The sequence below is a fragment of the Sus scrofa genome, chromosome 6 (genome assembly GCF_000003025.6).
Source record: "Sus scrofa isolate TJ Tabasco breed Duroc chromosome 6, Sscrofa11.1, whole genome shotgun sequence".
Taxonomy (NCBI): Eukaryota; Metazoa; Chordata; class Mammalia; order Artiodactyla; family Suidae; genus Sus; species Sus scrofa.
The window spans coordinates 111,785,185-111,801,858 of record NC_010448.4 but is presented as its reverse complement, the minus strand read 5'-3'; the positions used below and the strand labels follow the sequence as shown (position 1 = coordinate 111,801,858).

General features: G+C 38.2%; 1 protein-coding gene across 2 annotated transcripts in view; it reads left to right on the top strand.

The window, feature by feature from the left end:
• The window catches only part of CHST9 (carbohydrate sulfotransferase 9), a 389,155-nt gene that overhangs the window by 47,553 nt on the left and 324,928 nt on the right, over positions 1 to 16,674 (top strand). For both annotated transcript variants that reach the window (XM_021096201.1, XM_021096200.1), the window contains one exon: positions 14,617 to 14,700. The gene's annotated coding sequence lies outside the window, so the exon portion shown is untranslated. The remainder of the gene's footprint in view (positions 1 to 14,616; positions 14,701 to 16,674) is intronic.

Genomic DNA, 16,674 nt, shown 5'->3' with positions numbered 1-16,674 from the left:
AGCTACTGTTATTCTTATCATTATGTGTACTATTTCATTGCAGTTGTGATGACAAGATTCTATGTGAATTTAAATGTGAGAGGTTAAAACTTTAAGGCTTCTAGAGGAAAACAAAAGAATATTTTTAGGACTTGGAGTAGAAAGAGACACAGAAGACCTAACTTAAAGGAAGAGACCAATGTCTTAGGCTTTAGTAAAAGTAAAATCTTCCATTCATTAAAAAAATTAAGGGTGAAAAATTAAGGCTCACACTCAAAGCATATTAGAAACTTTTAACATCATTTCAGAAAAAGACATACAAACTCATAGCAAAACTGACAAGACTTCACACAAGAGGATATCCAAACAGTCAGTAAGTATATAACAAATTGGTCAACCTCATTAGTCCTAGAGAAATGCAAATTAAAGACACAATGAGATGTCACTACACAGCCAGCAGAAAGGCTCAAATCGAAAGAGTGACAGAAACAAATGCGAGGGATAAGGATAATGAACAGTGCTGACAGGAGTGGAAATTAGTCCCATCACTTTGGGAAATTGGCAGGATCTGTCAAAATTGAACACACATCTCTGTTGATCCAGCAATCTCTCTCTTTACATGGACACCAAAAGACTTACACAAGAATGGTAAAGGTTGTATTATTTATAATAGCCCCAACTAGAAACCCCACATGTTCATTACTTGGATAAAATAAAAGTGTGATTATATTTATACAGTGGAATACTCTTCAGCAATAAAATTAATGGATCACTGCTGCACATCACATCATGACCTTGGATGTAGGAATCATGAATATAAAATTGAGCAAAAGAAGCCAGACGCAAAAGAATGCAAACTGTACAATTCTTTTTACTGAGTTCAAAAACAGGTAAAACTAAGCTGTGGTGTTTAAAGTCAGCAGGGTGGTTGTCTTTGAGTAGAGAAGGAATGGTGATGAAGGACAATGAAGAGGGCTTTTGGGAGACTGAGAATGTTCTATTGATTGGCCAGGTCATGGTTACACAGGTATGTTTACTTTGTGATAGTTGTAATGAACACTCAGGAGGTGTGTACTTTTCTCTAACTTTGCTTTATTTTGATTATTTATTTATTCATTTTGATTATTTATTTATTTAGTTCAGGCGTGCGCGCGCGCGCGCGCGCACACACACACACACACACACACACAAACAACAAGTAAGCTCATTGCCTTAATTAGGGAAAACTTTCTTTCTTCAGGGGTTTTTAGTCAAGTGAGTTGATTCATCAAGATTTCTTTCCAAAGCTAAGTTGTGTTTTGAGAGGATTGAGAGCAAATGCAGTATTGGAACTGGAAGTAGAAACAATCTCAATCACTTTATTTAAAAAAAAAAAAACAAAACACTTCATTTGTTGGTTTTACCAAATCCCTCAAGTATCTGAAGAAAGGAATAGACACCCAGATGGCAAAGCCACAGCCATGGGCAGGACATGAATTTTTATCAAGTAATCACCTTTACAAGCAGCATCTCATTTCTTTAAAAACATCAGTAAACACTTTGATACGTTTTGTGGACATTGAGTCATCAGCATTGGCTCTTTTAATGATGTGTTTAACTGGCTGATGTTCTAGTGTTATAAAGTCTGGTTAATTAAGGGATGTGTAAGGAACACATAGGAAGAACCATTTTCAAACCTCTGCTGGGTGTACTGAAGTCAGTTGTTGAATGTATTGCTCATTAATTTGCTCAGGGTCCTCATAAGACTCTTCTGTGATAGAAATTTATTTTTAAATTTAGTGCCAGAAAATGATTTGCTTGTCCTAAAAAGCTAATGTGTTTTTTTCCAGTGGAAATCAGGTGAATGCCTAAATTTCCCTCTCCTTTGATCTTCAGGATAAGTGGAGCCAGAGGGGCTTATTTTCTTTGCATTCTAATTTCTCTGGACTGTTGACTATTTTCTACCTTAATTTGTATTTTTCTGTTCCCGATTTTGTTTTTATTTTACTGTTTATATTTTGTGTAAGCTGACTCCTAGATGGAAACAAAAGGACAAAAACCATCTTTTCAGACAAATGTATTGTCTTATTATCCATATTTGCTGCAAAAGAGGAAAAATATATGTTGTCTTTAATAGAAAATTCTCTGTAATAAATACCCTTATACAAGACAATAATATAGTAAATAGCAAATAAATGAAATAGGCTATAAAGGCTATCAGTTCAGAAAATGAAGTCCTCATAAGCACACTGAATTTGGTGAAGCAGAGAAATTTTACCTGGGATCTCAAGGGTTTCTATGAAACAGATAAACAAGAAAGATTTAATATAATACTGAATTGATTGATGACTTTGCAAGAGATACTTGTACTTTAAACTTTATCACTGATTATTGAATGAAAGATATGACATATTTTTCCATGGCAGCAAAATGTATGTTAAACAATTTAGGAAACAGATTAGCGTACAGTAAAATTTAAATAAATGTTAGCTACCACTAAAACTATGAAAGTCGTTAGCTATTATTATCAGTTATCCAATGGGAGAAATCTTTTTCATTAGGATAACCATCTGAATGCAACTAAAATCATCCTGCATGGACTATTACCTGTTTGACCAGTGGGTAAACACAGGCTGAAAATGTGTTTTGTCTCTGTCCTCCCAAATTGCAATAGATCAGAGCAGATTATTGGAATATTGGTCAAGACAATGGAACTAAAGGAGAGAAGGAAAAAAAAAACCAATAAAGCTAATTTGAAACAAACATGCACCACTTATAACCTAGTGATCTTGGATAAGGAAATCATCTAAAAAAGGAATTCCTATTGTGGCTCAGTGGTTAATGAACCCAAATAGTATCCATGAGGATGTGGGTTTGATCCCTGGCCTTGCTCAGTGGGTTAAGGATCTGGCATTGCTGTGAGTTGTGGTGTAGGTTGCAGACACAGCTCAGATCCAGCATTGCTGTTGCTGTGGCTATGGTGTAGGCTGGCAGTTCTAGCTCCGATTCAACCCCTAGCCTGGGAACCTCCATATGCAGTGGGTACGGCCCTAAAAAGACAAAAGGAAAAAAAAATCATCTAAAAAGAAACTGTTCACTTTTTGCTATAGGATTGGTACATATGATTCTATGGATGAAAGGTTTTTCACATATATTTAAGGTGTCAGTGAGAGGATGGGAATGCATCATAGATGCCAAACAGTGTTTTACAAATGCCAAGACCAGGGAAATAAAACTGCTGCACATGTGGAGAGGCTAATAAAACAGTCCCAGGTGAGGCAGAACCTTTTCTGCTGAGTTTAATGATCCAAAACCTGAGGGCAACATTCATGCTGCTTGAACTTTGATAATTTCTTCCTTGACTCTCCGTCCTTTTTCAGCTATTGTGGCTATGGTCACTTACCCTCAGTTTTGCCTCTCAGACTATGGACTAGAGCTGCCTGCCAACTGCTTATGGAAACTAACATAAGCCCGTTGGGTTTTATTCATTCAACAAATATGTACTGACTACTTAGTTTACACCCTGCAGTGTTCTAGATTCTGGGTGTTTAGCCAGAAACAAAACAAAACCCTTTTCATATTAGAGTACACACGACAAGGAGCAGAATTTAATAATGAAAATGTTGCACTCTCACAACACCAAGGCTGATTGCAATAATGAAGCAATTTAAGAGCTGTGAATAAATAGCACAACAATATCCAAACACAATTAGATTTGAAATAAGTGGATTCATTATAATTGGTTGTAGAGGAATTATTAAAGCCTATTTCAGTAGATGTGAAAATAAAATGCCATCATAATAAAGCCAGGCAGATTGTATATTCCAAACATGACTGCAGCAATTTATATTTCATCCCTTATGTACTTCTTGCAGTGACATTGATCCTTGAATCCGGATGGACCTGTGTAACTGTCTTAATCAACAGAATGGGATGGAAATGTTGCTGTGAAAGTTCCAATAATAACAGGGGACAAAAGATGGGTCACAAAGCAATCCCTGTCCCCAATGGAGAGTCATTGTATGGCCCATTCTCCTCACACACAAACAAATGAGTTGAAGAGCCCTGATTCAGTCAACTCAGTTCAGGATTTGTTGTTTAACTTGACTTGAATCACCATCACAGCAGTTTTGTTAATCCGCAAGGGCAGTATCACCAGGTATCAGCCACCTTGATGGCCAGACATGGTATAACCCAAGGCCACTCAGGTATCAGGAGAAGCATAGCATCAGTCAGATTGAAACAAGGTTGTGTTTGTGTCTCTTTATGTTTGGGGGCTGCCATTGACAGAAGTGGGCTCAGCAGAGTAAGTCAAGACCTGCCATGTTTACCTAAATGTATTTGCTTTTATAGCACGTGAACAAGGATGACAAACTCAGCCTCAGATAAGGTTGGCCGGTGCACTGCTGCTCCACTTGGGCCACAGGGCTGCATCTGGAAGACAAGGAGGATTTATCTCCCCCGCCCTTCTTACCCTTCTAAGTTGTTCCCTCCTTGGATGCTGGGGGGTTTTGCTCTCCGTCTACCATCACAAAATGAGTGCATCCAATTCCCATACCCATGGCTTTACCTCTTCTCTAATTACCCCCTCATCACACCTAGAACTGTTTTCCTGATCATTACCCAGGAAACAGCTGAGATAAGATGATCCTTTTCTGGGGACAGACTCCTCCACTGAGGTTCTTACTAAGGTGTATGGACCAGGAGGAGGTCAGGGTGATAGAGTGAGTCCTTCTAATACACAATAATACCCACATTGATAGGTAGCTGGAAGCATGGGATGTTCATCAAATGCCTGGACCATTGGTCCATTGCTTGGTGGCCTTTGTGACAAAAAGAACACCATTGTCATATTGCATAAGGTCCAGAAAGCAAAAAATATGACACAGATGAGTTTCAGTGGCCAAATAGCATGGATAGACCACAACATCATAACCTGAGGGAAAAAAAAAAAAACAAAAACCATCAGAACCATTGTGATGTCTTTGAGACCCCTAAGGAGGTGGAGGAGATCAAAAAGCCAATGTCCGCAGAGTTCCCTGGTGGTGTAGCAGGTTAGGATCCAGCACTGTCACTGCTGTGGCTTGGATCCCTGCTGTGGCATGGGTTCAATCCCTGGTCCAAGGAATTTTCACATGCTGTAGGCACAGATGAAAAAAAAAAAAAAAAAAAGCCATTGCATGCAATCTGCCAGGAGCAAGAGTTCAACAGCTTCTGCAATGTGTCCTCCTTCATTGTAAGACAAGCAAATCATCTACTGACAAGAATCACAATCTCAGCATGCAGTGGTATCTTCTAGATCAGTGTCCCGGTGCTTGATGGCAATGTGAGGCCATATCCAGTGTGATGGTAGATGCACCTAGCAAGGTAGAAATTTGGGCAGCACAGGCCTGACCAGCAGCTTGGTTTTAGTTAGAGAATGAATGCTTGCTATGGGATTCTACATGAGTGACCCAGAGCACCAAATCAGCAGCCGTGATTTGTTTCCTGTCCATGGCCTCCAAGAGTGGGGTCTTGAATCTGCCTCTTTCAAGTGACAAAATAAATGCCTAGGCCATTGGCAATAACACAAGAGTGAGTAAAAATATCACAGAGTATTGGACAGAGCTGTGAGAATAACCTTGGATTCTTCCCACTGAGTGGAATCAATACCACCGTTGCCAGTTCTGCATAGCCCAAGCTGAGGCTGCATGGCTGCCACTACCCCAGGGAATACCAGGCAATAGCATCAAGGCTCTGCTTAGCCAAACCATCATGAACCAGGCCCAGGGGTTTAGGAGAACTTCCACGAACTGAGGGATTTGCTAAAACAGCATCTCTGCTTCAGGCAGCAGAGTGGGAGATCAGTTTCCCCAAAGGTGTAGCTGCATCAGGAAGCAAGATGGCGCTAGGGCCAGTTAACTTATCTTCTGAACATATTATTTTCATTTGACTGGCAAGAGGATTTAGTGAGGCATATACCTTCTCCAGTTTTAAAGAATTCAATAAGGATTTGGGCCCTCTTTTTTATAGAAGCAGAGCCAAAGAGATTGAAGTTTTTGATTGAGCATTGGAAGAACTAAACATTGTAAGTTAACCCACATGGTCCTAAGAACTCTGTTTGGAAAGCATTCCCTGAGTTTTGTCAGGGTTTGTTAACTAACCCTACTTACTGAGGTCTGATAGAATCATAGTCTCAGGCCCACAACTTGTGACTTGTGGCTTGAGGCGTGTGACTTGCCACTTGGCTGGACATCATCTGTTTTGTGCACTCTCTGCAGACATCAGAGGAGTGAGGCACTCAAGCTAAATCCTGACCCACTCACTGGTTTGAAATGATGGGAGAGTTTATCCCACTTGCATTTTTCTCTATGCCTAAACAACAGACTCTCTTCTCACACTTTATGAGCACTTATACTATAAGCATGTGCCAATTTTGTTATATATTTCCATGATGAAAGTTTGAGAATAGACCCACATGGCTTCACCCATAAAATGACTCTTTTTTTTTTTTCATTGTGTATTTTTCTCAGACCTCATCATTTAAATTCAGGCACTTTTTTCCCCCATGGGAACACACACCAAAGCCTTTTAACACCTCTATTTCAGGGGCTATAGTCAAAGCCATCAGGAGACAATGTTACCTCCTGGCTGGGAACTTGGAGAGTATGGGATATAGGGATGGCTGGAGTGGTCAGGGAAACTTCTCTTTTAGCTTTTTGTCTCTAGGTCAGTGTCATCTCCTTCCCTGTACACTTCCACTTCTGGAGGCTACCTGAGCAGGGGCTCTTTCTTTCTATCCTTGTCACTGTATCTTCTACCAGTAATCCTCAGCACCATTCATCCACCCTTGCACTCAGTGTCCCTATCCACACAGGATGAGCTGGGGATCTTGCACTTACCCAACACAGCCATGAAAGTTTGAATGACCACCCCCCAACCCCCGCCTGACATTCCCCAGCACCTTTGCCTTTTCCTTCAAATCAGCTAAGGATGTAGCTGAGGGGGAGGAAGGCACCAGGGACTGCAGGAGAAAGGAACAGCTTTGTGTTTATCTTTAGTTTTGAACAGCTGACCTTCCAGGTTCAACATACAGACTTCAGATGTTTTAAATGCACCCAAAGTTCTATATTCTCATCACTGATTTCATTCGTTCCAGTGTTGGGCCCTCTTAACTCAGCAGCCACATTGTCTTTTGGCTTAGGTCCTGGGGTTTGCTCCCCATTGTCATTATAATATCCCCTCCTTCCACCCATTTAGACTAGAAGGAACCTAGGCACCACATAGGTGACTAGTTCCAATTTTGCCTCTCAACATTCAACCTCTAAACATTCATTAATGGGTAGGACAGTAAGAGACCCTTACCCTCACCCTACCATCTGGCATTAACTACCAGATCCTGCAGAGTTTTCCTGTATGCCTTAACCCAGCCCATATGGGCCCTCATTGTTTCTATTCTAGAAATCCATGCCTCTCTCAGCAACCCAGCCTTGTGGCCAAAACTCAGAAGCTGTGCAGAACCTAAGATTTTAGCCTACTTTTAAATAACAAGTTAGTTTGTGTTTCAAGGTACAGTCCTGGTAGATGACACTGATTCCTGGTTCAGAGACAAAGGTCTATATTATAAAAAACTGTAGACAGAATCACGTGTTGGGTTTTTTGTTTTGTTTTGTTTTGTTTTGTTTTTTCAGTTTCCCAGGAGCAAACAAAGGGGCTTACCGGGACTCTCTGTACTTGCAATGGGTTGTGTTGAAGGAGATAAATAACAGTCTTGGAAGATTTGCCATTATTATAATCAATGGAAGCAAATCATGTTACCTCATCTCTCAAACATAGCCCTGAGAAATGGTCCAGAAAAAGAGAAGTCAGGGCTTTACATTGGCATACCCAGAAAAAAATGTTCTGGCACATGCTCAGGGCCCATGGCAAATGGTTTCTTTCAACAAAAGTAGGGTCAAAATTTGTTTCCATTCACATGGGATAAACAATAGCACATTCATGGTCATGCCTCAAGGATCTTTGTCTCTACTGTTATTTATCATAAAACAATTTAAAAGGCCTGGATTATCTGCCACTTTCCAAGAAAAATTCTATTTGTCCACTATACTGATGACATCATGTATAACAAGTCCAATGAGAAAGAGATGGCAAGTACTCTGGATTCACTAAAGAGATGCTTGTGTGGGGAGACCACAAAGATCAAGGTGATTCTTGCAGCAGTAATGTTGTTAGGGATCTAGTAGTCTGAGGCACTCTAGGACATGCCCTCCAAAGTGAAATACAAGTTATTGAAACTTGCACTTACCATTGAGAAAAAGGCAAAATGTTTGAGAACTTCTTTATTCTGGAGGAAAGATATCCCAAATTTGCAAATACTGGTTGAATACCCTTAGCAGGTAACATTGAAGTTTGCTGTGAGTGAAGATAGAGAAATAAAAGGGTTGGCAATAAGGCCAGGCCATAGTATGCTCAACTCTCTTGGCTGAGCCATTTAACTCAGTAGGTCTCAGGATCTATGATATAGAAAGATGCCATATAGAACTTCAGGCCAACTCCAATAGCAGAATCATAGCACAAATCCTGTGGCATCACATCAGAGAAATGTGCACCATTAAAAGAGTTTATAGAGGAAGAACTTCCAGAATAATAGAGTAAGAATTTCTGAAAATATACTCATTTATAAGGCAACAACAACAAAAAACTAGCAAATTTTTCAAAATCAACTTATCAGACCTTGAAAATTAACTAGGATATTGCAAAATTCAAGGAGAATTTATTCAAGAAATATGACTAAATCTTGGTAGCAGTTATCTATGTGATATTTTAACTTGCCTAATCCCCATTCCAATATCCCCAACACCACAGTAGCCTGGAAAAGCAACAGCTTCATAACCACAGTACTATGAAGACCAGCAGCCTAGCAGAGTTGGAACCCCACTACCACCACCAAAATACTCTATTTTCAGAAAATTGTCACTATTTGATCTGTCTGGAAGATTGTAGAAGAACTCTATTCTCAGAGTTTGTCTTTATTTGACTTGACTTGGTGCTCATAAACAGCCCTATCCTCAAGGCATTTGTCAAAAACAATCAAAGGCAATTGTTTAACACCACAGCTGCCTGAGGAAATACCAGTTGGGACTAACTAGAGACTGACTAAACAATTTAAAAGGAAAAGCTGAAGAATGAGATATCTTTAGAGGGGTTTGAAAACTCTATAATATTTCTGAGGATCTAAAAAACCATACACAGCATGTTCCAACCTGGCCATGAAGGACCTAAGAAAGCCCTTTTCTCTCACCTGGCTGACTTTGAGGATCTTCACAAGCAGGCAGTGAATGCTAAGGAATAATTCTAAACTGCCTGGTGGAGCATTGAAACCATACCACATAGAAAATACAAAAGCCTTCAGCAAAGTATGGGAGACTTACTAGTTCAAGGCATTTAAGAAAATTTCTACTCAGTCATTAGCTGATTGCTAACCAGGTTGAGACTTCAGTGGCCACATATAATAAAGAATGCACTCTTTGCAATGAAGCTAACTAAAAAAGTTTTACAAAGAAACTAACTAAACAAACAACCACAACAAACCCTGGGGAGATGAGTAATCTGATCTCCAGAGCAGTCACATTATATTATTTAAAATGTAATTTTCAAAAAAAAAAAGTATGATGCATGTAAACAAATGAGAAATCTGATCCATAAATAGGGAAAAAAAGCAATTAATGGATACCATTACAGAGGAATTACAGATAGTGGCCTTACTAGACAAAGACTTTCAAATAGCTGTTATAAATATTCTTAAAGAACTAAATGAAACCATGACTGAAAATTAAAGAAAAGTATAAGAGAAGTGTTAGACCTAACAAAGAATATCAATAAAGAGATGATAATTATTTTTAGAAAAATAGTACAATTTTGTAGTTGAAAAGTAAAATTGCTGAAATGAAAAATTGACTAGAGGGGCTAAATAGCAGATGTGAACTGTCAGAAGAAAGAATCAGTGAACTTAAATGTAGGTCAATTGAGATTATCCAATCTGAGGAACAGAGGGTAAAAGAGTGAAGATAAAAGAACAGAGCTCAGAAATGTGTGAAACAACTCCAAGTAAGTCATTGTACAAATAAATTGAAGCTGACAATCTGAATGTTTATGTCCTCCCAAATTCTGTTGAAATCCTAATAGCCAATGTGACATTATTACAAAGTCAGACCTTTGGAAAGTGCTTATGTAATAAAGGTGGAGCCCTTATGAATGGAACTAGCGTTATTATAGAAGTAATCCCACAAAGATCCCTTGTCCCTGACTTCCCCTTTGAGGACACAGTGAAAAGGTGCCGTCTGTGAACCAGGAAGAGGGCTCTTATCCAACCATGCTTGGGCCATGATCTTGGATTTCCCAGACTCCAGAATTATAAGAAATAAATTTCTCTTATTTATAAGCTACCCCATTCTGTGGTGTTTTGATATAGAAATTCAACAGACTAAGAATAAGACAAAGACTCAGAAAGAGAATAGAAAAAGGAAAACACAAAAAGTATTTGAAGAAATAATGACCAAAAACTCAAACTGATGAAAAATATTAATCTAAACATAAAGTTCAACAAACCCAAGTAAAATAAGCCCAAAGAGATTCATATCTGGAAATATTATTGTCACACTGTCAAAAGACAAAGAAATATCTTGAAAGAAGCAAAAGAAAAAGACTCATCACAGAAATATACAATGAGAATAGCAGGTAACTTTTTATCCAAAACTATTAATGCCAGAAAACAATGGGATGCATATTTAAAGTGTGGAAAGAGATGGAAAACCAACAATTTTTTAGTCAAGCAAAACTATCCTTCAAGAATGTAAAAGAACTGAAGACATGCCTGAAGAAAAACTGAGAATTTGTTGATAGCAGATATACACTACAAGAAATACTACAGTCCTTAAGACTGATATGAAAAAGCACTAGATAGTAATTCAAATCCATTTGAAGAAATAAAGAACACCAGTAAAGTTTAATGACATAAGTAAATATAAAAGAGAGTTTGAATGTACCTTAATAATATTGGGGACCCTGTGAGAAGACAGAGGTGTGAGAAAGGAAGATCAGGGAAGCTGATTTTGTCGCCTTAAAAACCAGTTTTTTTCCATGAGCATTTCTGACATCAACTTATGCATTGTGTCTTTTCGGGAGACTGTTATGTATTTTTACTGTACTGGACCATGGAAAACAAGAGTAATATCACTGTGTTTATGCTCTTGGGACTATCACAAAACAAGAACATTGAAATCCTCTGGGAAGAAAAAATAGTATGAATGTTTTTGTTTAACTGACTTTCTCTACCTATCTGACTTAAAAGACAACTTCGTAAAGCAATAATAAAACTATTGATAAAATGTTAAAAGATATGATTTTATGACAATAATAAAATAAAGAAGGGAAAAAGAACAGAGTGATATGAGAGAAAAAGGTTTGTATGCTGTTGAAATTAAGTTGGTATTCAGTCAAAATACATTATTTTATTTTATTATTATTATTTTTTTGTCTTTTAGCCTTTTCTAGGGTCGTAGTACCCATGGCAGATGGAGGTTCCCAGGCTAGGGGTCGAATTGGAGCTGTAGCCACCGGCCTACACCAGAACCACAGCAATGCAGGATCCGAGCAGCGTCTGCAACCTACACCACAGCTCACGGCAATGCCGGATCCCCAACCCACTGAGCAAAGCCAGGGATCGAACCTGCAACCCCATGGTTCCTAGTCAGATTCATTAACCACTGAGCCACGACGGGCACTCCTAAAATACATTATTTTAAGAGGTGAATGTTTTGTTTTGTTTTTGTCTTTTTAGGGCCACACCCACGGTATATGGAAGTTCCCAGGCTAGGGTTTGAATCAGAGCTGCCACAGCCATAGTAATGCCAGATCCAAGCAGCATTTGCAACCTATACTGCAGCTCATAGCAATGCTGGATCCTCACTGAGTGAGGCCAGAGATGAAACTACATCTTCATGGATACTAGTCAGATGCTTAACCTGCTGAGCCACAATGGAAACTCCAAGAGGTTAATGTTAGTTATAGTCTTCAGGGCCACAATTAAGAAAATAACTCAGTAACTTAGTAAAAGGAAACATAAGGGGATTAAAATGGCACACTATAAAATAGAGAAACAGAATAACAAAATGACATAAGACTTAGAAAACTAATAGCAAAATGACAGATATAAATCCCCTTTATCAGGTACTACATTAAATCTAAGTGGACAAATACCTAAATCGAAAGGCATAAATTGGCAGAATGGATTTTTTAAAACGTCCACCTGTATAATGTCTACAAGAGATACTTCAGATTCAAAGACATAAATAGACTGAAAGCAAAGGAGGAAAAATATATACAAAGCAGAAACCAAAAGAAAACTGGAAGGGCTATATTAATATATGAAAAAATAGACTTTAAGATAAAAATTGTCTAGAGACAAAGAACATTTTATAATGACAAAAATATCAATCATTCAAACAGGCATAATAATTAAAAACATATAGACACCAAACAGAAGTTCTAAAATACATAAAGCAAAAACTGACAAAATTGAAGGGGAGAAAAAAGGCAAATCAGTATTAATAGTTTGAGACTTCAACATCCTACTTTCAATAATGGAAAAATCAACTAAGCAGAAGATAAACAAATAAATGCCAGAGTTAAACAACACTATAAACCAATTATACTTAAAAAACATCTATAAAACACTCCACACATTGTATATCATACAATAAAATATTCTTTGTAAATATAAAGGAAAGAAGCACCAGTACACGTAACAATATGAATAAACCTTGCAAAGTTTGAATTTAGTCAGACACATGTGCCACAAATTCTGTGGTTCTATTTATATGAAATTTCTAGAATAAATAAATCCATAGAGACAAGAAAGTAAATTAGTGGTTGCCTAAATCTGGGAGAAGTGGAGGGAATGAGAGGTGACTATTCATACGTATGAAGTTTTATTTGGTGATGTTGAAAATGTTCTAAAATCAGGTAGTTGTGATGGTTGCCCAAGTCTGTGAATGAACTAAAAAAACACTGAATTGTACACTTCAACAGGTGAATCAGAGTACATGAGCTATGTATTGATAAAGCTGTTATTTAAAAAAACAAGCAAACAACCTGCAACTGAAATGCTGTTAAGCCCTGATGAAAACTGAGCTTCTGACCATAGAAAGGAGGGTATCATGTGGCCAAAAGTTACCATTATGAGTCATCTAATAAAAGATCAGGTGAACCCAGCAACAATCCATAGGACTCTAAATGGGCCATACAACATGTGCTTCCTCTCACTCAGACTCTTTTAGTTACTGCCACAGTGGAATGTCTGGCATGTCACCAACATAAACTAAGACTGAATCCCAGAATCATACCATCCTTCAAGGAGAACACTGAGCCTCCCGGTGGCAAGTTAAGGAATGTTTTGAACTTAGCTGTTTCATGGGAACATCTCCCAGTACTTCCATAACTGGTTTTAACTAAATGATCTTGTACTGAAACTATAATCTGATAGAAAAAGCTAAACAGAGCCTAGCTCACTCAGGAGTGACCAGACAAGCTACCTAGACCAGCACATGTACAAATTGAAAGGAGGAGAATCTAGAACAGGTGGAGAAGCAATGAAATGATGCATATCAGTGACAGCAGGGATTCTCAACCTCAGTACTATTGACACTTTGTGATGGATAATTATCTGCTGTCTGGGGCTCTCCTGTACATTGTAGAGTTATGCCAGTAGCAGTTTCCAGACATGGCAACCAAAAATGTCTCCAGACATTGCCAAATGTCCCTGGGGAGCAAAAATCTTCTTTGATTGAGAACCACTGACTTCCAGCCTCAGGAACAATGACAGCAGCAATGGTTCTAATTTGTCCAGCTAACCCTCCTCTCTTTCCCCAGAAAGTATGACCCACTAGAATCCTGGAGGAGGGATCCCTGGATAGATGAACTTGACATGAGAAGCAAGCATATCTAAGCAATGCCAGGAGTAAGCTCTAGTGGGCGCTGTGAGTGGCCCATCCAGATCCCCTTTACCAGCAGGTGCATCTCTCTTCTATTGCTGCTAATGCTATAACAACTCAAAGATCCACACTTCTCTGCAGAATTTCCCTTCACCAAATTGGAGTTCCCAGGCTGGAGAGGCCACACCTCTACACCCCTCTAAGTGGAACTGATGTGAGTTTTGAGCTGCAGGGTTTCCCAGGCATATCAGACTAAAGCCAGTCCCCAGCTGAGATCATGCTCTGCCAGCTTGTTTCCTCTGTCCCCTCATGATTTTCTCACTCTCTGACTGAGAGCACTTGACCAATAAACCTCTTGATCAAGAAATTCCAACTCAGGCTCTGCTTCGTAGAAAAAAAAAAAAAACAATCATTTATTTAATGCCTGTTATGAGCAAGCACTTAACTTAGATTTTTTTTCATTCTTAACATCATTTAATCCTCCAGTAAGAGCTAACTATCATGAATCCTATTACACAAATGAGGAAAGATTTCCAAGAGATATGAGTTGTTCAAAGTTATACCCTAAAAATGGCAGAGCCACCGTTTGAATCCAGGTTCATGACTTCTAAGACCATGTTCTTAACTGATACACTAGCCTATCTTTGCGATTAAAACATACTGAAGATATTTATCGTCGTCTTCTTAGATGGACTGCTCTTTTTCTTGCTGGAGGGGTTCCAAGATGTGTAAAAGACTATGGGCTTCCATTTTATGACTCCGTTCACACTAGGTAAGTGTTGAAGATATTCATTAAATGTTGAGAGCTCTATTCCTCAGTATTGGATGATCTGTCCTCAGGCAAGAGGGTGTTTCTGAATTCCTATAAGAGCTTTTATGCTCTCTGGTTCTCTAGGGAGGAAAGGGAGTTTGACATTCAGAATTAGCTTGTATTTTGACAAGTAGGAGGAGGGTAATACCAGAAATTGCCTTCAAAGGCCACTTGCAATGGAAAATAAAAGTAAATAAGCAGCGGTAAATTGTGTCAACATCTGACTTTATAATCTATTTTCCTTAATTATTTTAATAAGAATATGAAAGCAAGATACATTGTACATAAATCCCCTAGCAGTTGAGTGAGAGCCAAAGGAATTTTAAGCCTTAAAAAAAGGTAAGTTCTTTGGGAATTAGCTCTAGGCCATATAGGTGTTTTGGTGTGGTGAAGATATTCATTTTACCTAAAGAGAATTGGAATACACTTTTGCTTTCATGAGAATTGTTTTATGTATGCATTTAAAACAAAGAGAGGCCACTAAACATTATCATGCTACCTTGGGTAGCTTTTGTTTTAATTGAAATGCCACCAGGAAATATAATATCTTAGATTTTGTTGTTGTGTTTGTGATGGTGTTATGCTTTGTTCTGTTTACCATTTATGGCTTGGTGAATATTTTTAGCATGATATGCAATAGAATTGGTAAGGTATTGCGGAAGAGAAGATTACAATAAAGGTCAACACTGAGATTTTCCCGTTTCTAAGGCCAATTTATTTTAAGGAAAGTATTTTTTAGCAGTAATGATTTTCCATATTTTTCTAGATTTTCCAGGGTTTGCTGGACAACAGATACTTTATGTACCACATCATGGATCTATGAAAGATCACATTGATGGAGTACATTTAATTGCAGTGGTGAAGGAAAGAACTCCTGTTTTTAAAAAGCTAATCTATACATGGTGCAGACTTTCCAACTTTCTTCTTCTTTCTCCCTCCCTCCTTCCTTCTTTCAGTCCATATGCTCCTCAGAGTCACTGCTGAGAGGGGGCCATAGCTTCCATGATTAACATCTTCCCTTCTCCACCAGCTACAAGACTTTCCAAATTCCCAATCAAAACATAAAAAAAACCAAATAATGAGACATGAAAACATCAAAATGTGACCTCTCTTCTATTTAGAAATCTTGATAATTTGAATGGAAAGGCAGATTATCAAGTCAGAAGTGTAAATAATTTGGAACTTTGAGATTAATGCATTGTAATGTATAAATGTATATACAAGGCAGAGGAAAATAAAATGAGAAACAAAATATGCAAAACTCATTTGACTTGGGCAGTTGATCTAGAAGAGTAGATCTAAGCAGATCCACCTGCCCTAAATTATTTCTCCTCATAATTTTTGACCTTTTTTTTTTTAACCAGCATCTCCCTTCTCCCAGTGCCTGAACTGAAACAATTAATTGGCCCCCACAAATATCTCCATTTTTTTTTAACATTTTTGATGTCTTAAATCATGGCTCTAAATTTACTGTATATGATCTTTAAACAGGTTATCTAAACAGTCTGAACTCTAGCATCATTTATAATAATTCTTTGCAAAGATATAAGTGAAATAATAAAGCTAATAAGCCTAGTACAGTTCCAAACAAACTATGGAGTTTTCTTTGTCTATTTGGAGTGTATATTTGCTTTTAGTCATTTGCATTTTGTTGTGAATTAGTTTAATCAGAATGCTTTATTCTCTAATGTCTATTCTTATTGAAGAATAAGAATCATTTGGTAGAAGCACTGAAGGGAAAGCTTAATGTCCCTCAGAACAGCTAGACATTAACTGGGTACCTGGAGGAGAGAGGAGAGGGACCCTTGGAGGCAAGGAGCAAGGCGGAACAGAGTTACAGAATGTAAAAGGGAAATCTCATCTACTTTTGATTTTTTGAGGCTTGAGATGATAAGGAAATACATCCCTTCTATTCTTTTCCTGCTAAAAGCCCTC